This window comes from Acinonyx jubatus, chromosome A3 (genome assembly GCF_027475565.1).
Source record: "Acinonyx jubatus isolate Ajub_Pintada_27869175 chromosome A3, VMU_Ajub_asm_v1.0, whole genome shotgun sequence".
NCBI classification, from domain to species: Eukaryota; Metazoa; Chordata; class Mammalia; order Carnivora; family Felidae; genus Acinonyx; species Acinonyx jubatus.
In genome coordinates this window covers 122941352-122964212 of record NC_069388.1, presented here as the reverse complement: position 1 = coordinate 122964212, position 22861 = coordinate 122941352, and the positions used below count along the sequence as shown (strand labels likewise).

Here is a 22861-nt window from a genome sequence, read left to right as displayed (position 1 = left end):
TTTCAGATGATGAGACCAGGGCTTTAAAAAGTCAATTAGCTGCCTTAAGTGTCACAGCTAGTTAGTGGCAAAGCTACCCAAGATCTGACTTCAGGCACCTGTTAAAATGCTATAAAAATTCCTCTTTCCTTGGCACCTGGGAAACATGCCCAGGGCTGATGCTTGGACTTCGAGGTCACCTTTCGGGGGGGAGTAACTTCCGGTGACTCTGGAGAGGACACATACAGAACAAAGGCCAGCTTGATGTGCACGGTCCACCTCTCCTTGGTTTTATGTTTTAGGCTTATCACTTCTGTATTGTCACCATATTTTCATATACTGGTTTCTTCAAACACCATACAGTGAATTTAAAGACGAGGAAATTCTGGAACAGTAGACATGGAGCCTGTGTTGATGCGCTGACACTAATCTTCACCCCTCTACCTTGGTAACTAGCTATTCAGTTGGTAAAATGAATAACTTCTGGGCTTCACACATCCATCTGTCAAGGCAATATTTTTATATCTGCAAATTTCAAAGAGGAAAATAATGTGTCACTCTCTATCAATAAACCTGGCCCTTTGCAAAGGAATTGCTAAAAAGGTTTCCTCTGCATTAAACCATTCTGAGGACTTGCCTCGAGCAAACAGGGCAAAGTACTTTGTCATGAATGAATTCATGGATTCCATGGGAATGCTTTCCTGTAAGAATCGCCTATCCATATGCCATCCTCATTTCCAGTGGAAGGAGAAAGAGTAAAAAAAAAAAAAAAAAACCAGAAAAACCCAGAAGTCAGGATTTTTCAAACACAAGACAGTATGGCTAAAAACACATCTAGCCTGAGAGCAGGAAGAGGGAGGGTCCTTCCCTGGCTCTGCTACTAACTAGCTGGGTGACTGCCACCATAAACACAGCGCCCCCTACCTCCTCACCATCACATTGGAGGTTAGAGCTTCAATACATGAATGGAGTGGGGGTGGACAGTCCATTCAGTTCATAGCACCATTCTACCATAGGTAGGAAGCCTTCAGAGCAGACTCCAAAATACCAGCCAAGATGCAGGTGACAGAGTTCCCTCTGGGGAGTGAAGATAGTCCAGGAATGTCTGCAGCAGGAGTTCTAAGGGTTTTCCTGTTCAGGGCAATCAGGCAACCAAAGCATGCAGGTTGAGGGGCAGCACCACTAATGCCTCATGCAGCTCGTGATCCCATGGGCACTGAGTGCCATCGTGACAGCTGTAGACCAACCCCAGTTCTGAATCCTGGGAAATGCCCAACCTGCTTACTTCACTCCAGGGGAGCTCCGCAGTCATGATCAGAAGAATCTCAAAATAAGCTTTAACCTAAACCATCCCAGACAGATGGAAATGCATTCTCTCTTTCAAGTGATTTTAAAAGTGTACAGAATTCTGAACAGTAGTCAGTGGCAGTGTCTAAACAGCATTCTTGGTCCATAAGTTCTTCTTTATTTATCTCTGGACTAATTGCTTCTACTGAAATAAAAAATTAAGACCAGATTTCCTTTATATTCTGCACCATAAAATTATTTCTATTTAACAGTAGTCATTAAATTGCTTTCCAATTTGCTCTTATTCTATTTTTATTATTAATTTAAAAATTATTAATTATTTTAAACACGTGCAGAGGTGTTGAAAATAATATAACAGCAACCCATATACCCACTGCCTAGAGTTAATACATGTCCCCATACAGCCATTTTTTTAAGTTTATTTATTTTGAGAGAGAAAGAGAGAGAGAAAGAGAAAGAGCACGTGGGAGGGACAGAGAGGGAGGAAGAGAGATAGAACCCCAAGCATGCTCCACACTCTCAGCACAGGGCCTGATTTGGGGCTCAAACTCACAAACCGTGAGATCATGCCCTGAACCAAAACCAAGAGTCAGACATTTAACCAACTGAGCCACCCAGGTGCCCCCCATACAGCCACTTTTGCTAAAGAAAAGACAGCAATTATTTTTAAAAGATATAAACAGAGGGCACCTGGGTGGTTCAGTCAGTTAAGTGTCCAACTTGGGCTCAGGTCATGACCTCACGGTTCATGGGTTGGAGCCCCACATCAGGTTCTCTGCTGACAGCTCAGAGCAGAGCCTGCTTTGGATTCTATGTCTCCTTCTCTCTCTGCCCCTCCCCTGCTTGTGCTCTGTCTGTCTCTCATAAATAAAAATTAAAAAAAAAATTTAAGATATAAACAGAGAGGGAGGCAAACCATAAGAGACACTTAAATACAGAGAACAAACTGAGGGTTGCTGGAGGGGTGGTGGGAGGGGCGTGGGTTAAATGGGTGATGGGCTTTAAGGAGGGCACTTTCAGGATGAGCACTGGGCTCGTAGGTAAGAGATGAATCACTGGATTCTACTCCTGAATCAAGACCACACTGTATGTTCACTAAATTGAATTTGAATTAAAAAAAAAAAAAAGATATGAAGCACTACAGATACAGTCACCTGCCTACTCTCAACCCACTGCCTTTTGTTCTCTGCAGAGGTGACGCCACTAGAAATTGGTGCATTTGCCTCTCATGCAGGTTTTTATATGTTTACTACATATGTACATACACATAGTAGTATAAAGCACTCTCTATGAATTTTTCAATGTATATCAGTGGTACCATATTGAGTTCATCATTCAGAAATTTGCTTTATTTTTCTCAACCAAGCTTATAAAGATGAATATAACATAGATGATAATTAAGTTGATCCCAAGTTTTTTTGCTATTATACACAATACTACTAATGAAGAATCTTTTTAATGTTTCCTTGTACACATACGCATCATGTTTCCTTGTACGCACACGCATAATGTTTCCTTGTATGTACACGCATAATGTTTCTGGGGCATGCATATTGAGAAGTGCTTGCCCCAACTTCCAGTTTACCAGCAGTTTATCAAGCCCCCCATTTCCTACATCTTTATTCCTAACACTTGGTGGTACCAGTTTTGCCAAATGGATGAATGTGAAGTAGCATTTAATGTTCTCTTTCTTTCTAGTGAGTTTAACCATCTTTTTATACTTTCACTGGACATCTATGTTTTCCTGTTTTGTGACTTGCCAAATAAAAATCTTTCACTGCTTTGCGCATTAGGCTACTTTTCTCTCCCTTATTGATTTATAGGGTTTGTTTGTTTCTTTGTTTGTTTGTTTGTTTTTAGAGAGAGAGCACAAGCAAGGGAGGGACAGAGGGAGAGGGAGAGAAAGAATCTCAAGCAGGCTCCATGCCCAGTGTAGAGCCCGACGCAGGGCTCCATCTCATGCCTGTGAGAGATCATGACCCAGGCCAAAACCAAGAGTCGAATGCTCTGGGAATGCAAGCTGGTGCAGCCACTCTGGAAAACACTATGGAGGTTCCTCAGAAAACTAAAAATAAAACTACCCCACGACCCAGCAATTGCACTACTAGGCATTTATCCAAGGGATACAGGTGCGCTGTTTCGAAGGGACACATGCACCCCCATGTTTATAGCAGCACGATCAACAATAGCCAAAGTATGGAAAGAGCCCAAATGTCCATCGATGGATGAATGGATAAAGACGATATGGTATATATATACAATGGAGTATGACTGAGCAATCAAAAAGAATGAAATCTTGCCATTTGCAACGACATGGATGGAACTGGAGGGTATTATGCTAAGTGAAATTAGAGAAAGATAAATATTATATGACTTCACTCATATTAGAACTTTAAGAGACAAAACAGATGAACATAAGGGAAGGGAAACAAAAATAATATAAAAACAGGGAGGGGGACAAAACAGAAGAGACTTTTAAATATGGAGAGCAAACTGAGCATTGCTGGAGGGGTTGTGGGAGGGGGGATGGGCTACATGGGTAAGGGGCACTAAGGAACCTACTCCTGAAATCATTATTGCACTATATGCTAACTAATTTGGATGTAAATTTTAAAAAATTAAAAATTAAATTAAAAAAAAAGAGTCAAACGCTCAACCAAGTGAGCCACCCAGGTATCCCTGTAGGGATTTTTATATGTGCCAGATACTGATCTTTAATTGATGTATGTGCTGAAAATATCTTCTACTCTGTCACTTGTCTTTTCACTTTGGCTATGGTTGCTTTTGTCAGGCAAAAGTTTGTCATTTTAATGGAGGCAAATATATCAATCATTTGCTTTATGGTTAGCTTTTTCTGTGTCTTGTTCAAGTAGTGCTTCCCATTCCTGGGGTCACAAGTATATCCCCTTGGTCAGTCTCACATAGACTTCATGGTCTCAGTGTCCATTATCTTTCCTCGTTGGTGCTTTAAAATTTTTTTTAATGTTTATTTATTTTTGAGAGAAACAGAGTGTGAGCCGGGCAGCGGGGGGGGGGGGGGGATGGGCGGAGGGGGTGACACAGAGAAAGACAAGAGACACAGAATCTGAAGCAGGCTCCAGGCTCTGAGCTGTCAGCACAGAGCCCGATGCAGGGCTCAAACCCACAAACCATGAGATCATGACCTGAGCCAAAGTCGGACGCTCAACCAACTGAACCACCCAGGTGCCCCAGCTCTTTGGTGCTTTTAAAGATATCTTAAAGATGATTTGCTGCTGTTATGAAAGAAATAGACGATTATTACAGAAGATCTAGGAAAAGCAGAAGGAAATCAGTACATTATTAGGTCACTTTTAAAATAATTCTTATTATCCTTGAACAGAATCACCACCAGGGTAGCCCCACTTACACATCACTGAACATAATATATGCTGGACAGGGTTGAGCTTTGGAGAAAGACAGATCTGGATCTGAATCTTCTCTCTACCACTTTGGAGCTGACTGATCTTGCATATGATTTTTACTTCCTCTGAACTTCCATTTCCATATCTGTAAGATAAGAACAGCGACTCCAGCATTGGGTTGTTATTGTCCCAATTTATATCAAATTTCATATGTCAGGCCTATAACTGGCAATATCTTTCCCTAAAGAATCCTGTGAGCCCCCGCTCTATTATCTAGCAGTGTGCAAAGTCCCTGGAGAAAAGAACAGAGCCAGGGACACACTTATCAGCTCAAGCCCAAGTTATCGTCAGGATCCCAGGAAAGACAAATTCTGTGCAGTCAGTAAAGCTGCTGCCAAGCCATGGGATAACCATCCTAGGGGCCGTTCCAATAGTCACTAGACTCCTCCATTTATAAAAGCACACTACTACAGAGACAGTGCCTAAAACGGCATGGAAACTAGTTGGAGAACAAAAGCCACCAGCTGACCTCATCCTCAGTACCTCCCCGCTCAAAGGAGTTAATTAGCAAAAGGGAAAACAATTGACTTTTTTGGTATTATATAATTCCATTGTATTTTCGCCAGGTATCGGGTTTCACCACCCACTGCCATGTCATGAAAGAACTTATTGTTACATACACAAAACAAGAACAAATTCATAATGCTGAAGAAGTATAATTCCACATTCTTTGTCTCATTGCACTTGAAATCTTCAGGTTAATAGGCAATTACATTCACAAAACATGTCGTGCTTAGAATGAACACAGCTCATGTTGAGATGGCCCTCGCCCGAAGAAAGACTATTTTTAGGAAGCTTGGCAAAGAAAATTAAAGTTTTCAGCCCAAGTATGCACTGCCAAATAACTAACTCCACCAAATTCTTTATTACTGAAAGAAAAAAAAGAAAGGCAACAAAATAATGAAATCTTTCTTTTCACCATTTTGGGAATTCTCTTCTCATGTCTAACTCCCTTCAGCTTTCGGAATCTCCTTCACAGCATTGTGAGTATACCTTCCCTGAGGGACAGTAGTTGTTAAAAGTCAAGCTGGAAGTCATCTGATTAAAATCTCTTGTCTTTCCCTGTCTTGGAGGAATCATTGAGCCTTTTTGTTTAAAGTGAGAATCTGACTACAGCGGGACCAGTTTCACTTTCGAGGACCCCTGGGCTATGGACTTCAGATGAAGAATCCCGCGCCATTCTCTGAAACAGTAAAAATCCTTTAAAACATAAAACCTGAAGCCCTATATGTACTCTTGATACTTGCATAAATCCAAATTATATCGTTTTCTACTAAAGACTGAGCCTCTGATAAGATATGTGCGTGCTGGGCCAGGATTCTCCCCACTGGAGATGGTGGAGTAAGTGTCTGAAGATACAGGCTCTGGTCTTGGCACTGAGCCGTCTCAGAGGTTGGACAAGCATCTTTTTTTTTTTTTTTTAATGCAGATCACTGCCTCCCGACTGGTCTCCCTATTTCCAGTTTCTCACCTCTTCGAATCCACTTCCGACACGAGTGGGTCTCAGAGGGGCCCCAGACCAGCGGGATCCCTACCACCCAAGGCCTTGTCAGAAATACAAACTCTTGGGCCTCCCTCTAGACCTGCTAACTATGAGCTCTGGGATGGGGCTCAGCATCTGTGCTTTAAGAAGCCCTCCAGGTGATGCTCATGCCCACTGGAGAGCGGCCTGCACCCAATCCTTGCAGGGCAGGTCAAAGCTCCCAGGCACAGCTCCCAAAGACTGTCATGACCAGCCTCCTTGAGCCTCCGGATTCATCCCCCGAGTCCCTCCGTTACCCCCTCCACTCCCGCAGTGGATCATACCACAGAGCAATGCCGACTCACTGAGGAGCCACCTCCTCCATGAAGCTTTTCCTTCCTCTATTCCCATCCAGCTCATCACCCTTTGTCCTCTGGCTTTTGCACACGTGTCCGTGTTTAACAGCACCCTGTGAAGGCGTTGGATACACTGGTCTAGGCCACTAGCCTATGAGGTCTTTGGAGACAGATAGTCATTCACACTTTCCTTCATCAATTTATTGAGCACCAGGCACCCAGGTGGGCGCTTGGGATATAATGGTGCAGATGGAACTGCTAGCCTCAGATTTCTGAATCTTTATCACCTAACACAGTAATGTTATAGTAATTTTGTTAAAAAAAAAAAATGAGAATGGAGAGACTCATTTTAGTCTCTCTGCCCCACCCCCACCCCCCGCTGCTACCCCTTTTGTTTTCTTTAATTTTTTTTTATTTGCGTGTCGTTGACACACAATGTCACATTCATTTCAGGTGTACAACAGAGTGATTCAACAAGTTTAAACATTATGCTACGCTCACCCCAAGTGTAGCTACCCTCTGCCTGGGAGCCTTCACCCATTGGGCCCATCCCCCATCTCCCTCCCCCAGGCAACCACCTCTTTGTTCTCTGTGTTTACAAGTCTGATTCTGCTTTTTGTTTGTTTGTTTATCCATTTGTTTCTGGTTTTTTAGATTCCGCATAGGAGTGAAATCGCACGGTGTTTGTCTTTCTCCTTCTCACTTATTTTGCTTTGGGTACATCTATGGACCCTCTAGGTCCATCTATGTCGTCAATGAATGGTATTAATGTTAATTGTCAGCAGATTGTGCCAACGTGAATTTCTTGGCTCTGATACTGTGTTATAGTTACACATGATGTTACCTGCAGGTGTAACTAGGTGAGGGGCATGTGGGATCTATCTGTATTATTTCCTATAACTGCATATGAATCTATAATTATCTCAAAATAGAAACTGTTTTTAAAAAGTTGTTGGACCTTTCAAGAGAAGGTGATCTGTCATGCAGGCACTATACAGGACTTGTAATTCCACTAATACATTCATAAACGCTATTATGAGCATCTATATAAGATGGGCATATGGATGCTAACCAAACCTTTTGTGGTAATCATTTCACAATACAGGTAAGTCAAGTCATTAGGCTGTATACCTTGAAGTATTCCTGAAGTGCATACTCCAGCTCCATCTCAATAAAACTGAAAGAGGGAAAAATGAGAACGAGGAAACTGGGCTTTAATGCACATCTACTCCAACCTCTCCAAAGTCCTTAGGTTGTCTTTCAAGACCCTCCATACTCTGACCCTGGCCTATTTAACCGTAATGAAGCTCTACTTCTCTCCTACTGGTCTGTGTGGTCCTCACTGGCCTTTCCTGTCTCCTCTGCCCAGACAAATTACATTCTCTTTCAAAGCCCAGAGCAAGTCCCATATCATCCGGTAAACCATCGCTGACAACCTTAGCCTCTTTGTTTATCATCAGCATCTATTTGTTAACCACATCATTCTGTCAACTATTACCTCATATTAGCCATTGTGTATGCATTTCAGTTTTATATCCCCAGCTAGATTTCAAATTTATCTCAAGGTCTGATTCTCCTTCCTTCCCTGAAGGCAGGTAGAGCAAGCAGAATGATTAAGAGCAGGGACTCCGGAGTCAGAAAGGCCTGATCTAACCCTGGTGCAAAAGAAGAAACATGGAGGTCATGAAGTTCTCAACATTTAAACATGGTGGAATTGTACAATGCAAGGTAAATCCTTCTTGCCTCAGTCTCCCCAAGGACACTCTTACAACTGCCTGTATGATAAGGGAAGATCCAGTGAGATCCCTGAGCGACTATCCACAAAGAAAATGGCCACAGGGGTAAAAATAAACAAATGGGGGTGATTCTTAAAGTATCCTTTATTTGTAAAATTACTCAATGTGGAAGCACTGCATTTCCCTGAAGCTGAAGAATAAATGTTGTTGTGAACGCAAGCAAATACTTAGTCTTCAAACTTAAAGCTATAAAAATGTTCCATATCAGGGGCGCCTGGGCAGCTCAGTCAGCTAAGCATCTGACTTCGGCTTAGGTCATGATCTCACAGTTCATGGGTTCAAGCCCATGTTGGGCTCTGTACTGACAGCTCAGAGCCTGGAGCCTGTTTCAGATTCTATGTCTCCCTCTCCCTCTGTCCCTTCCCTGCTCATTCTCTGATCTCTCTCTGTCTCTCAAAAATAAATAAATGTTTTTTAAAAAAGTTTAAAAATGTTCCATATCTTGACCCCAATAGAGGAAGCAAGTGATTAACTTTTAAATATTTATCCTGATTTTCATTAGAAAAACAGACATTTGAGGGGCACCTGGGTGGCTCAGTCAGTAAAGCCTCCAATTTTGGCTCAGGTCACGATCTCATAGTTCATGGGTTCGAGCCCCACATCAGGCTCTGTGCTGACAGCTCAGAGCCTGGAGCCTGCTGCAGATTCTGTGTCTCCCTCTCTCTCTCTCTCTCTCTCTCTGTCCCTCCCCCTCTCTCTCTGTCTCTCTCAAAAATAAATAAACATTAAACAAAATTTTTTTAAAAGAAAGAAAACCAGACACTTGAAAACAGTCCATGACTTTTAGATTTTTGAAGCATTTGGCTTGACCAATTTATTTGACTTTAGAAAGCAAAGATAAAAACTCTTGCCACTGATATTCTAAGGTTTTGAACCTCTAATGAAAGATTTTAAAAGAATGTGTGATGCCTTCGGGCCCTCTTCCATCTCCCCACCAGAGACGTGCTAAAAGTGGGGCCCCAGGAGCTGGCGGGGGCCACAGAGTTCAGGTGGCGGGAACTCTCATCTAAGGTGCACAGGTGAGGACACGGGCGCCCAGTGAGAACGGCTGACACTTGTGTGAAGTCTTCCCGCCTCACCGTTTGTTTTCTTAGCTACTCAGAGGTGCCAGTCTGAGGCCTTGAGCGGAGTGCGCCCCAACTGAAAAGTCTGATAAGTGAGGGCCGGGGCTGGGAGGGGGCTTCCGTAGGAAGTGGGCTTTGCTTCAGTGCTGGAAATCAGTGTGACGTCTAGCATAGCCAAGTGTCCCTGCAGGACCCCACTGGGAAATCACGAGTTTTACGAGGTTAGCTGCCGTGTTTGTGTAAACAACATAACGTTTTATGATGGGAAACCTAGCCCTTTGCTTTTTATGTAGAAGCATTGATTAAGGCTTTTTTAATGTTTCAGATGTAAAGAAGTGTGAAAAACTAATGTTGTTTCAGAAATGGTCCAAGGAAAAAGATAATGCAGTAGCTACAAGTTTAATGACCTTTCTCATAAAATTATGTAGGGGATTTGTGATAAGTGTGGCAATAAAAATGGTTTTGTTGTCTCTAATTTTCCCAGCTGTGGATTAAATGTTTTCTAATGGATGATACCATTACTATTTTCATTATTTATTCCAGCATGGATTGAATAAAGTTCCAAGAGGAAATATCAACAAATTCGCATATTAGATTCTTTAATTAAAATATTTTCAATAGCAAAGTTTCTTTATTTTTGTGATTTTTTAACGGGGGGGGGGTGGTGCTGTCGCCAACATTAGCTTTTGTAAAAAAACAATTTAAGTAACAGCTGAATTCAAATGGTGGATACATGTCATTATACATTGGTCAAAACCCACAGAATGAATACCGAGAGTGAACCCTAAAGTAAACTATGGACTTTGGGTGATAGTGATGGGTCACTGCATGTTCATTAATTGTAGCACGTGTACCACTCTAGTAGGGGATGTGGATAGTGGGAGATGGTGGGAGAGCCCGGAGGTTATATGGGAAATCTCTGTACTTTCCGCTCAATTTTAATGTGAACCTAAAATTTCTCTTTAAAAAAATAGTCTATTAAAAAATTCTCTGGAGTGTGTGTGTGTGTGTGTGTGTGTGTGTTAGTAGTCAGTACTGGGGGTTAACTTCATTTTCTGCTATCTATGCTCTAAGCTTAAGCTTCCTTCTGTGTCACCCTTTCATGACACGTTGGAAATCTTTCTAAAATGCATTGGTACTGATACTGGGATGGCTCCCATTCTTGTTCGAGTACAAAACACTCATTTCCCAATAGTCCCATAGACAAGACCAGAAACAAAGAAGGAGATTGGCCTGACTGTGAACTGCCCCCAAGGCATACCCTGGAAATAGCTTTCTGGACTAAATCTTTGGCATGAGAATATATGCTGCTGTTTGCCTTTTTCCTGTAAAGTTGAGGTGGGAGGGAAAAAGGAGAAACCCCAACAATGACATTTTCTGAAGACTGCACTTCCTGTAACCAAGGCCAGACCCTACCCAAGGTTAATCTCATGTGATCGCATATGCCCCTTACCAAATTAACCAGTTTTTGCCCCAGGTCTTCATAAGAGAACACAGTATTCGAAAGGTCAGACCAATTACTGGCATTTCCAGAACACTTCTTGTTTAAGGCACCTGAGCATGTTAGGGCAGAATGTGATTGTCTGGTATACTTTGGGCAGCACTGATCAGTGGAGAAAATGACATGCCAAGAGGGAAGTGCCCAGCAGGGAGGACATCACACAAAGAAAATGCCTATTTCTTCCAAAGTGGGCAGAGAGTATAGGGAGAGTCCAGGACTGAGACACGTCAGGACGGACCCTGTTGTGACCACTTAGGCCCCCTGCTCCACTCCCACAAACACACTGGCATGCACCCACTTTCCCCAAGAAGTACTCAGGGCATGATTAACAGAGGCTTCCTGACTCGTGCCTTTTCATGACAAGATCAAGGGATGTCAGAGCTATGAGGTGATGTCCCAGCATTAGCAATGCAGTAAGTCATATATCCATCCACCCGTTCACCTTCCAGCGTGCCAATGCTCCGAATTAGGCTGGGGATACATACACGGTCAATCAATTTATGATCTGTCTTTGTACAGCGTCGCCCTTGAGAGAAGCAGAAACAAAGCAGACAAATGTCCCCAGGTGCTGGTTGCCTGCCTGGAAAGTCAGCCCCAGTCCTTCTCCAGGGGCAGCCCTCATGCTCTGGCAGAACTCAGCTGCCTCCCATCAGCCCCTGCCGCCCTGCCTTCGACCCCGGGGGCTGACCTACAGAGACCACACTTATTAAAGGAGAGAGGTCACTTACCCCTGTTCTTGCCAAAGTTGGCTCATTATGAACCGAAACTGCTGAATTACATGTGGCGTTTTACGAGACCATCAAGTGTCAAGGAGTGATGGAGTGAAGGGTGCCATGCGGATTCTGACACAGGCCACAAAGAGGGGCCTTGGGAGCCTTGTTGATGGGGCCGCTCCTGCTACTACCCAGAGCGTCCATATCACAACCAAATGTGAGACTGTGTGTCTTCACTGTGACCTCCCCAGAATATTATCATCCCCGCCAGGAGAAAAATTCAGTTTCTATATCCTTCATTTTATCATTCATTAAAGGAAAATCCCTCCCCTAGAAAAATGCAAACTACAAAACTTAAACTGCATTTTTAAATGAAAGGGAAAATATTTTCCAAATAAAAGACAGGGGTGGGACGAGAGAGACAGAGAGATTCCTTCTTACATCTCAGACTAAGAGTAAGATCTGGGACTTCCAAAAAGGTATGACTCTTAGAAACTGATTAATTTTTAGATCTTAAAAAGCCAAACAGTCTCTTTAAAGAGCAATGAGAGCCTGATTCAAGTTGTTAAATTTTATGTTGTGTGTAATGTTGTAATTGATGTCAAACCTTTCACGTTTTCTTACCACTGACATTGGACAGTCTACTCCACTCAAGGGCTCAGTTACCAGAGTCGAGATTAAGTAACCTAACCAGGAAATAAGGGCAGAATGGAATTTTATTACATGGGATTGAGAAGTTCAAATGCAAAATAATTAAGTCTGAGCCAAATATAGTCATTCTCTCTCCCATCAGTTTATTTGGTGGATAATTGGCTGTATTAGGTATTTCACTGAGCTGCATATAAAACTTTATTGCCCTTGTAAAGTGCATGCTGTGAATTCTGATGCTTCTGTGTGTTTGGGGGAACATAATTGTTCCCTTTGCAGAATAACACTGCTTACCTAGATCCTGAAACCAAACTAGGCTTCCAGGACGCCTGCTGCTGAGGCCCCTGGTGCCAGGATGCGTGTGAGGAGCTCAGATCTAAGCTGGGGAGAGACAGTCATGTAGCAATTGGGAAAACAGCTTCCTGGAACTTAGAGCTCATGAAATGAAAGACCAAAACACCTGCCCTATTTGATGTGGGCTCTGGCAAGTCACTGCTGGGGTTAACATTTTTGTGTTTTAATTAGTAATAAATAAGTCAGCACAGAGCGTTGCTCACCAGATTTCAGTGCTCATGACAAATTGATTTTGTTTTAATATGTGGGGTCTTTTCCGAGGTGGTCTCACCACTTGCGCCCCACCCCCATCCTTTTCAGAAAAGGAGGCCATTTGTGTACCGCTGAGGGTCTGATTTCCTGTGCATCTGACACCATCAGAACAATATGGAACTGACCTAATTAGGATCCTTTTCTGGGAAAAACAATGTGTGGCTACATACGGTTTCAGTTAGGTTCCAAAAGCTTTCCTATTCTTGTCACTCCAACAATACGCCTGAATCCCCATCTCTGACTTGTTTTCAGAAGCAGATTTCACAGTGTATTCCCCCCAGGTAACCCACTGTGGGTTCTGCTCCTCTGCCTGCACTCTTCGTTACCCCTCCAGATTGTTCTCAGTGTAATTCATAAGACCTCTAATGCCCTGAATGACATAGACTGCACAGACCTCAGAGCTCATGGGCACAGTAGAGCTAAGTCACCTGGGGAGATCATTCCTTCGTTCCACACATATTCCCCAAGCCTTTATTCCATGGAAACTACTTTTCTAGATATCCTGGGCATGATGATAAATCAGACAGGGTTCCCAATGATTTCCAGTGGAAAGCAGCCTTTCACATCTTGGCTCTGGGGACCCCAAGAGTCTCTGAACTCCTTAAAGTGATATCTAAAATTGCTTATCTGTGTACTTTTCTAGGCAGAGGGTCTGAAGCTTTCAACAGACTCTTGAAGGGCTCAGTGGCCCTTGCAAAAACAAAAACAAAACAAAACAACAAATTACTGGAGCTGGAAAAGAGGAAAATTGAATCGTGGTACTATATGTAAAGAGCTTGTATAAAAGAAGTGTGTACCTAGCACAGTCCCAGGCTCCCATACCAACATTGGCTGAATTTGTACCAAGTACAATGGATGCTGGGAAAAACAAGAACAATTGTTTATGCCAGGGTGAGATGGGGAGGAGAGCATTGATAGATGCTTAAAAGATGTCTTAAAAGGAGACTGCATCTGAATGAGCGTTTGAAAGAGGAGTGGGAATGTGCCAGGAGTAGAAGGTGTTCTCGGCAGAAGCACAACCACATGGGAGAGCGTGAGGAGTGTGGTGAGTTCAGAGGTGCAGGGTGCCAGATGAAACCGCACAGGTTGGGGTCCAGATCATGACAGGGCACAGCCTCCCCTAAGGAGCTGGACGCAGCTTGTGGGCAACCAGAATTGAAGCAGTTGTTCACAAGGGATCCGAGGTCTTTCTTGGGGCAGGGGAACCAGGGAGCAGTCTGGAGTACTGAGTCCTGCATAATCCTGGCACCCTATAGGGTGAGAAGTGTTGGGGAGGCCCACACCCTCCAGGTTTGCCTGAGATATGCCAGCTTTCCCACTCAAATCTTGTAGCCCAAGCAGTCTCAGGCAAGCCTGGTCACTCTACCTCTAGCAATGTCCCAGGAGGCAGGCAGGCAGGGGGCATTCCCAGGTCCAGAAACACACATTTCAACCTGAGGAGAAGAGAGTTGGAGGGGAGACTTGTCTGGGGGCCTTGGCTTGAGATTTGGACCTTTGAGAAGGATTTGTATAAAAACATTCTCATGAGAACATCACAAGCCACTTCCCAGGCATGTCATCAAGGCTGAAAAGCCTCAAGAGCTGCCAGCAAGAGGAGTTGGTATGCTCTTCCCAAGACAGTGTGGCTGGCAGCAGGGAGGGTGGTCAGAGTCTGCTTCTGTGATGGCCCAGACAGAAGGGCAAACTGGGGGAAAGTGGGCAGTGCTGTGGGTGGTACCTGCACAGGGCCTGTGCCACTCAAAGTCCACAGAGCCTCCAGGCCTGTAGCCAGCCAAGTCTACTGCTCACACTGGCAGGGCGCAGAGTACAAAAGGAGGCACACTTACCACAGTGTACATATTTAACAGTTACGAATCATGCCAACAGACTGTTGAATAACTACATTCCCTCCTCTAGCCTTGACAAGTATCCCCCCAAAATAACCTGGAGGCCAGGTTCCAGGTGTTTTCTCAGACTCCTCGTAGCTCCATTCCAGAATACGTCGGTGTGAGGAAGGCTAACCCCTGGCCTCCTGCCCTTGGCTTACCTATCTTTCTTCCTACCTCCGGCCAGTCCCCCTTGGTTAGTGGCCCACATATTCAAGCTCCATGTGCAACCCCAAAAGCAGCCACGCCTTGGCCCTCCCTGGAGCCTAAGTGTTGAACCTCAGAAGTCAGGTCTGCCCCCACTCCAAAGATGCCCACACAGGCTCTGGAGGTAGGCTCAAGGCCACTGTAGCAGAGAGCTCTGGTGAAGAAGCAGGACACAAGCTTGGAATGGACAGGCTCCATCAATCTGGCTGACTCTTTGACAGTGAGGGGCACAGTCAGGCCAAGACCGAGTGGAGTCCTCTAAAATGCACTGCCCAAGACAGAGTGGTACTGGCTGGGCAAATTAGCTGCCCTAATTTGAGACACCCTGGGTTCCTTTCAAGCCCCCTGCAGGTGGGATTGGCAGGCCTGGTTTTGAGCTTTGGCTCTGTTCCTCACTAGCTGTGTAGGCTAGGCTACAAGGTTTGTTCTCACTGCTCCCATCTCATCTGTAGAGAGTATTCAACCAGCTACTTCACACAGATCTCATGAGGCTCATAGGAAGGTGCCCAAACGGGGCCTTACGAACAGGGTGAACGTCTGATAAATCGAGCGTGGGGAAGACAACCATTCTTTTCTCACCAATACCTAGGCCATAGTGGGTTTGGGAGGGAGAAATCAATCTTTGCACTGAATCACAACGTGAGCTTGGGGCTACAAAGGTCCAAAGCAGACACACTACTGTGTCTTCTCTGCTTGTTCAACAGCCACATGTCATCCCTCTACCCTAATCCCAAGCGGAGCTCCTCTCCACCCCAAGCTGGTCCCAGGGAGAGCCCTGGGGTATTGAGTGCAGGGGCCCCAGAGTCTGCACTCAGGAGTTGTCCTCCGGGAACTGACTAGGTACATGCATTGGGCAGAAAGGGGCTCAACTTTCATTTATCCATCTGCAAACGTCTCTAAGGCAGCAAGACTAACTTCTTTTAGACTTTGAATCTCATCTTTAGACCTTGGATCTTCTGCTGAAGGAAAGGACTTCTCCAGTCAACCTGGTCAGGGCAGGAGACAACGTTCCCGGTCAGCCCCCACAGGCATGCAACTATTAAGAATGGTTTCCTCAGGCATATGTGGTCAGACAGTGTGCTCTCTGAGGGTACCCAGTAGAAGTGGAGCTATTCGTCCAGGTCAGAGTCCCATCCAAGAATCTAGGCACCTATGAAAGCCTCACAGAGAGGGTGGGAGAAGTCAGGGACTCCAGGAAGCTGGTGTGGGCATGGTGGCCAAAGAACAGTTTCTGACTTTCCAGAAAGCCTCCTAAGGACAATGGGGGACAGCAAAGCACAGTAAGGACCTCATATCCAGCCAGAAAATCCCACCCAAGCAGAGAGTGGAGAGCTGGGATTGGGGGAGAGAGTATCCTCATTCCTCTTGCTGGATCTTACAGGGGTCATAGAAGGCTATGGGGTAACTGACACAGAACTACACTTTCTGTCCCTCTCTACTGCACCAGGGTCATGTGTCCACGAACTAGTTAACCTTTTGCAACCCCCTACCATCTGAGTGTAGGCACAGGCCATTTTATATGGAACCTGCAGGCAGGGAGAAGTCTGAAGTCTACACCCCTTAGGCTGGGCTTTCTCGGTCTCAGCACTATGTTAGGGGCCCAATAATTCTTGGTTGTAAGGCTGTTCTGTGCATTGTAAGATGTTAAACAGCATCTCTCACTAGATGCCCACAGTTGTGACAACCAAAAATGTCTCCAGATGCTTCCAAACATCCCCTGGGGTACTAAATAGTCCCTGGATGCCAGTCCCTGGCAGAGAACCACTGCCTTAGGTAAAAACAGGTAGAGATGGGGGGTGACATACAGAAGGGGTCTTGCTACCTCCAAGACCTCCTCTGACTGTGCCAAGGTTGTACAGGGACTCACATCCTGCAGATGTTCATACCAGTGAACACCACGGCCAAGGGGAAGGAGAGGAAGGGCACCAGGGGCCCATCCACTGACAACAATGTGACCAACACTCACCAAGGGTTCCCATGTTCCTGGAAGTTTGCTGAGCTTTCTGCAGGGATCCTCCAATTGACCTGGGCAAGAACCCTATGAGCAAAGCACAAATCTCATCCCCATCTTGGAGGAGGAGAACCTAAGGCTAACAAAAGATAAACAGCTTACTTACAGTCGAGCAGCTGGCTGGTACTGGAGCCGAGGCTGGAACTCAAGCCCACTCAGTTCAGAGCCTGCACACTTAAGTATCAACACAACAATAATTTTAATTGTGAAGACCATCATCTCCCAGCTGTGGGCTTCAAGAAGATGCTAAACAGAAAGGGAAGTGACTTGATGTAGGTGATTTCATCTGGTCCTCACCACCTCTCTAAGATGAGGGCCCTGGAAGAGATAAAGCCCAGCGCTTCCTTGACCTTGGCCAGCCGGAGTGGGGAAAACGGTCAGAATGCAGGTTTCACTCAGTATGCCTTGTCAAGAACCACAGCTTCACCCAAAAACCCAGCCTTTGGACTATGTGGGTGGAGAGAGCGGCTTGCTCAGAGTCTTTGTCAGGGTCTGGCCGTGAGATCCGGGTTACCAGACTCAAGGACAGGAGTCACCACCCCATGCCCCCATCCCCTGGTTGCCTGGAGACTGCACCCAAGGAAAACAAATAGTGTGGGGGGGACTTCTTTGCTGCCTTTGAAAAACAAAATGCCAGCAGCTCAGCACTGGATCCCAGGAAGGCTTCAAATCACATTCCAGAACTTGCGAGTAGCTCAGGGATGGAATTTGTGGAGAAATATTTGTTCCTTTCCCCTTGCTTAAAGGATCTGAAGAGTGATTAAAAACAAAAGACGATGCAGTTTCAAAAGCACATCAACGGCGTCCCTTTAAAAACACACCCAAGCCCAAGATGAATGCTCAAGCGACAAGATACTATACTGATTAATTATTAAGAACACATTTTGTGCGGTTTGACAGCTATGCCAGAGCAATCTGCTTCATAGGGATTAAACCTCAGTAAATGTGGTTCTAATAGTGAGCTGGTATTGAATTATCACACAATGGCAGCCTTAGTAAATCTTCATTAGTTTTGTCTTTTGAGCCCTTCATTTAAATTCTGAGTAATACCAACGCCGGTCTGAGGAGTGAGGGGGGCATGGCCGCCATCCCAGGGGTGCCGCTCCCAGCCCACGACCCCCCAGCCCCACAGACACATAGTTTGCCAGCCTGCAGGATGCCTGGGGAGGAACCAAGAGTGGAAGGGAGGCACAGCTTTTCTGGGAAGTTTGCTCTGCAACAACAGAGCCAGCCCTTCTTCAAACACCTCGGAGGAAGGAAAGCTTCATTAGACCCAACAGCTAGACTTTCGGGTGAAAAAAATGATTTCTGAAATGTGGAACTCTAGGAGAAAAAAAAAAAAAAAAAACAGGAGATGGAGGGAGGGGAGGTGGGAGGGAGGGGAAGGGCTCCTGTGAGCTTAAAGCTAGGAGAGCTGGAAGAATGGGCAGATGGATGACTGGGTGACAGACCAGCCACCAGGTCCGACTGGAGGTCTTTCAGGGTAAACAAACTGGCCAGGGCACACAGCTTGGCTTCAAAAGGCCCACAATTACTTGTTTTATTGCTCAGAGTTACAAGATGATGGTATCTCAAAAGAAGGTGACAGCAAGTTAACAGATCAGTCCCTGAGGGTGCCTGGCCCAGACCTAGAGACTCCCTTCTCCAAACAGAGATGCAGGCACAATTAGGCACTTTCCAAACGAGACATTTCTCTGCTTTGGGAGCCCAGTGGAAGGCCAGTCAACGCACTCTCCACCTCCATGCACATTTTGTTACCAATTAACTCCTAATTTGGGAAGGGGGGAAAAGGGGTGTCTCTTTCAAGAATTTCTCCCTCCGGAGATGGCATCTCTGAGCAGCAGCATTTGGCAGGAAAACACAACAAATGTCAGAGCAGAGTGGCTGCAGGGCTCAGGGATTTACGACCAGGTTCCGGAATGCTGTTAAAGCTGTGGCCAGAAACTCTGATTCCATACTGGGACGGATTTGGGTAATTAGGCAAAGTAAATGAGTCCTGTCCCGGGAGGCAGGAGGCCTGGGTCCCATCTCTGTTGTTAACTTGTTGTGTGATCTTGGGCAAGTTCCTTTTCCTCCCTGGGCCTCATGTCACTATCCAAAATGAGAGTGTGGGATTTGTGATGTCTAAGGATACTTCCAGCCCCAAAAGCCTATGATTCTAAAATTCTAAAACTTAGCAACCTTTCCCCAATAGACACACACACTCCAAAATCAACTGGACCTGAAGTCTGGATGGGGGAAGACATCATCAGAGTGGATGAATTACAGGACACCAGACATGATCATAACAGAGGGGTCCTGCTTTTAGTATCAGAGCCTTTAGTAGCATCAAGAACTCATTCTTTTGCACTGGGAGCCTTCCTCAGCATGGAAGGAGGAGAAGGATCCCCATCCATCTCAGAGTGGCCTGGAACTCCTCACTACTTCTCAACCAAGGCAAAGATCATTTTCAAAGGTCACTCATCTATTCTTTAGAGAAAAGTTCCAGGAACCTTTCTGTCTGGTCTTTTCTACCCTGAATAGTGATGTTCAGTTTCCAGTTGCGAGTGGTGTATCTTCCTGGCTCTGGCTGATGCCTTACGTCTCACTGCTCTGCTTCAGCCTAGCACAGAGCTGGGCGAGCACCCTGGCACCCTGGCACCGAGCAGCTCATATTTACGTAGTACTGCTTTACAAGTGCATTCACACTGGGCATTTGCTCCAGAAGCTTCCACAGAACCAGAGGAACAATTGCATGTCCAATCGAATTTGAAAATTCTGAACTGAGGGGGTGCCTGGGTGGCTCAGTCGGTTGGGCGTTCAACTTCCACTCAGGTCATGATCTCAGGGTTCATGAGTTCGAGCCCCATGTCGGGTTCTGTGTTGACAGCTCAGAGCCTGAAGCCTACTTCGGATTCTGTCTCTCTCTCTCTCTGCTCCTTACCCACTCGTGCTCTGTCTCTGTCTCTCTCTCAAAAATAAACATTAAAAAGAAATTCTTTTTAATGCTGAACTGAGTCTGAAAAAAATGACACTTTTTCTGCAGATAGACAATTCTGTTTTTTCTACTGACATGACTTTCTTCTTTCATATAACAGCTCCTGTTAGCTGACAGTTACCACACAAATACTATACAAACACAAATAATCTTCACTTCTCCCCTGCAGCATTTCACGACTGTACTTTTTATTATTATTATTATTATTATTATTATTATTATTATTATTATTGAATATCTCTGTCCCCCACAGCAGCAAGAAGCACACCTGTCTTCATTAATGTGCTCTCCTCTCTCCCTAGCTCAGTTAGTTCCAGGTACATAAAAGGGCTTAAAGAATAGTGTTGAATGAATTATCAAGTTCCAGGAACCAGACTATTGGCGCTAAAGATGCTTGCATAAGTTGCAGTGAGAACGGAGAAGTCAGAGAAGGCATGGAGGGCGTGGAGTTGGGCTTTAGAAGCCATCAGCATTTGGAAAGGCAGAGGAGGGCCTCAGGTCCCCCCCCATGGCTCCCTCCCCCAAAGCCTCTCTCTGGAGGAAGCCACTAATCCAGTGCCTTGCTGGTGGAGCAGTCAGCAGGAAGACGCCACCTACAGGTGAGTGTGGAGAAAGCAGTGGAACAGAGCAGTTCAAGCTTGAAAAAAGTTTAGTTTTCCTCCAAGTGAAACAGTGACCACTGACGGGTTTGCTTGGAGCTCTGGTTTCTGACTTTCACTAAAATCTTCCATGTCCATTCATTTTTATCTTTCCTGGCCACACCAGCAGACTCTATACTGAGCAGCACTTTTTTCCCCAAACCTCTAAATAAAAGTTGCAATTCTTGCCAAATGTTTTCTCCATCGAGCAATATTTAGCAACATGAGTGCTACAAAAGGATCACGAACAGATCAAACATCATACGTTTGTTTTCAAATCCTAGAAATATTTTTCAAATCATGTCTTTCTTTCTTTTTTCTTTTTTTCCTTTTCAGACACATCAACCTCCTGACAATTTTGGCCAGGCCTGCCAGCAGGCCAAAAGCTGGGCATGCGTGGCTGGGGGCAGGTGGCAGCTGGTGGAGAACACCTACTGGCCTCTTGATGACATGGTACCTGGCTGTATGTACCCCAAGGGAGTGGTGTGTGTGTGTGTGTGTGTGTGTGTGTGTGTGTGTGTGTGTGGTCATGTTGGGTCCTAAAGGTGAGGAACATTATGGATACATGGGGGCCCATGTGTAGTGTGACAGGTATGGTACATGGAAGGACACAGGCTATGGTGTGATGTGGGGGCACGTGAGACTTTGGGTGATATCTGTGTGCTCTGTGAGCTCTGTGAGATATAAGGAATTATGTGGTGTGTGTGTATATGAGTGTGGTGTGTGTGATGTGGTTTGTGTGCATGTAATCAGAGAGTATGCATTAGGTGGGATCTGTTAGTGTGGTGTGGTAAATGACATGTAGCCTGGTGTGGCTGAGTGTATCAAAACGGTATCTTGGCCACCATAAAGTAGCTCTGGGTCGACCAGGCCTTGACTCTGAGACCATCCCCAGCAGTGGGACAGCCTCTCATGCCAGGGAAGGCCGGGACACCCACCACTGGCAGAGTGGCCTCCATGCCAAGATTTGGATCCACCCCTGAATCTACAGACCTGGACTACATAGTTGAGAAAACCCAGTGGCTGTCACCTGATGCCTGTGTCCAAAGTTACTGAAGCAAAGCAAATGAGGCAAATTGTTTTGTGGCTTATAAGCAGCCGCTATTCTGAGTCAAGGGCCTGAGGAAGATGCTGGAGCCCCCGGCCTGAGTGAAGTGTGTGTCTGGCTCATGTGTAGCTTTAGTCCCTGGGGCCACATTATCACTAATAATGACCTCAGCCCAAGGGAGATACAGTCTACTTTCCCAACCAGCAGACAGCACTTCCTTGAAGCCCAGAGAAGGCGCCATGGCAGGCTGCCCAGGATCCCACGCCAAGGTCACAGCTTCTGCCTCAGGGGATGTCCCAGAGGAGGTGCCAGGCTCCACTCATGTCACTTCCCTCATATATATGTGACTCCCACCACTTTTAAGATTCAAATGCTGCGGTTCGGCCTCCAGGGCCCTCAGGGAACTTGTCCCACTCTCTTGGCTCACCCAAGTCCTCTCTGTGTTTTCCCACCCTAAGGCAAGGGAGCCACCCTCAGTGTTTAGGGCACAAAATGCAGTTCAGAGACTCCTTGTTTGAGAGTAGGAGGAGGGAGAAACTGGGCCCACAGGATGGTGGGCAGGACACAGAGAGTCACACAGAACTGCTGAGGTGACTCTCAATTTTGAATTCCTGCTTGTGACTGACTCTTGAGCTAGAAGGGATCCGGTGCCCTCCTTCTGTCACTTAAAACCCCAGCATGACAGATTGCTTCAAACAGCTTCTTAACCAAGATGGCTCCAGATATGGAGTTGTGTAGAGAAAAAAGTCTTCTGAAAAACTATTGCTAGAAGCAAATAACCCAAGAAACCTACCATTGACAGGGTACTGTGGGGGCCAGAAAGGGGGTGTCAGCCCAATGAGGGACAAACTTCAGGCCACAGTTCCATATGGAACAACACTGAAATACATGGAAAAACCCCAAAATGACACAACTGAGTCATGCTCACATCCGTGCCCGGCAAGATGCCACCCTCCCGCAACCCTCTCTTCTTTTCTCTCCCACCTCAAGTCCATTGTTCTTCTGTGCTTATTTATCTCTGGAAGCCTTAAGTCCTCCCCAGGATATAGAATGAGAAGAAAAATCCACTATTGTAGTCCCCTTCCTCCTCTCTTTTTTCTTTCTCTTTCTCCGAAAGTAGACACCCATCCCCTTTCCCAATCCACTTCTTGGTAGGCAATTAGAGTTAGTCCATCCTTTAAATACACGTGAGAATACTTGGCCTTGGAATTCATGCAAAATCAGCTGAGACAGGCACAG

The 22861-nt window shown here is 45.5% G+C and overlaps 1 protein-coding gene across 2 annotated transcripts in view; it reads right to left on the bottom strand.

Moving 5' to 3' along the window:
- The window catches only part of LOC128311304 (40S ribosomal protein S8-like), a 192085-nt gene that overhangs the window by 17546 nt on the left and 151678 nt on the right, over window positions 1-22861 (bottom strand). For both annotated transcript variants that reach the window (XR_008289663.1, XR_008289664.1), the window contains exon 2: window positions 4676-4815. The gene's annotated coding sequence lies outside the window, so the exon portion shown is untranslated. The remainder of the gene's footprint in view (window positions 1-4675; window positions 4816-22861) is intronic.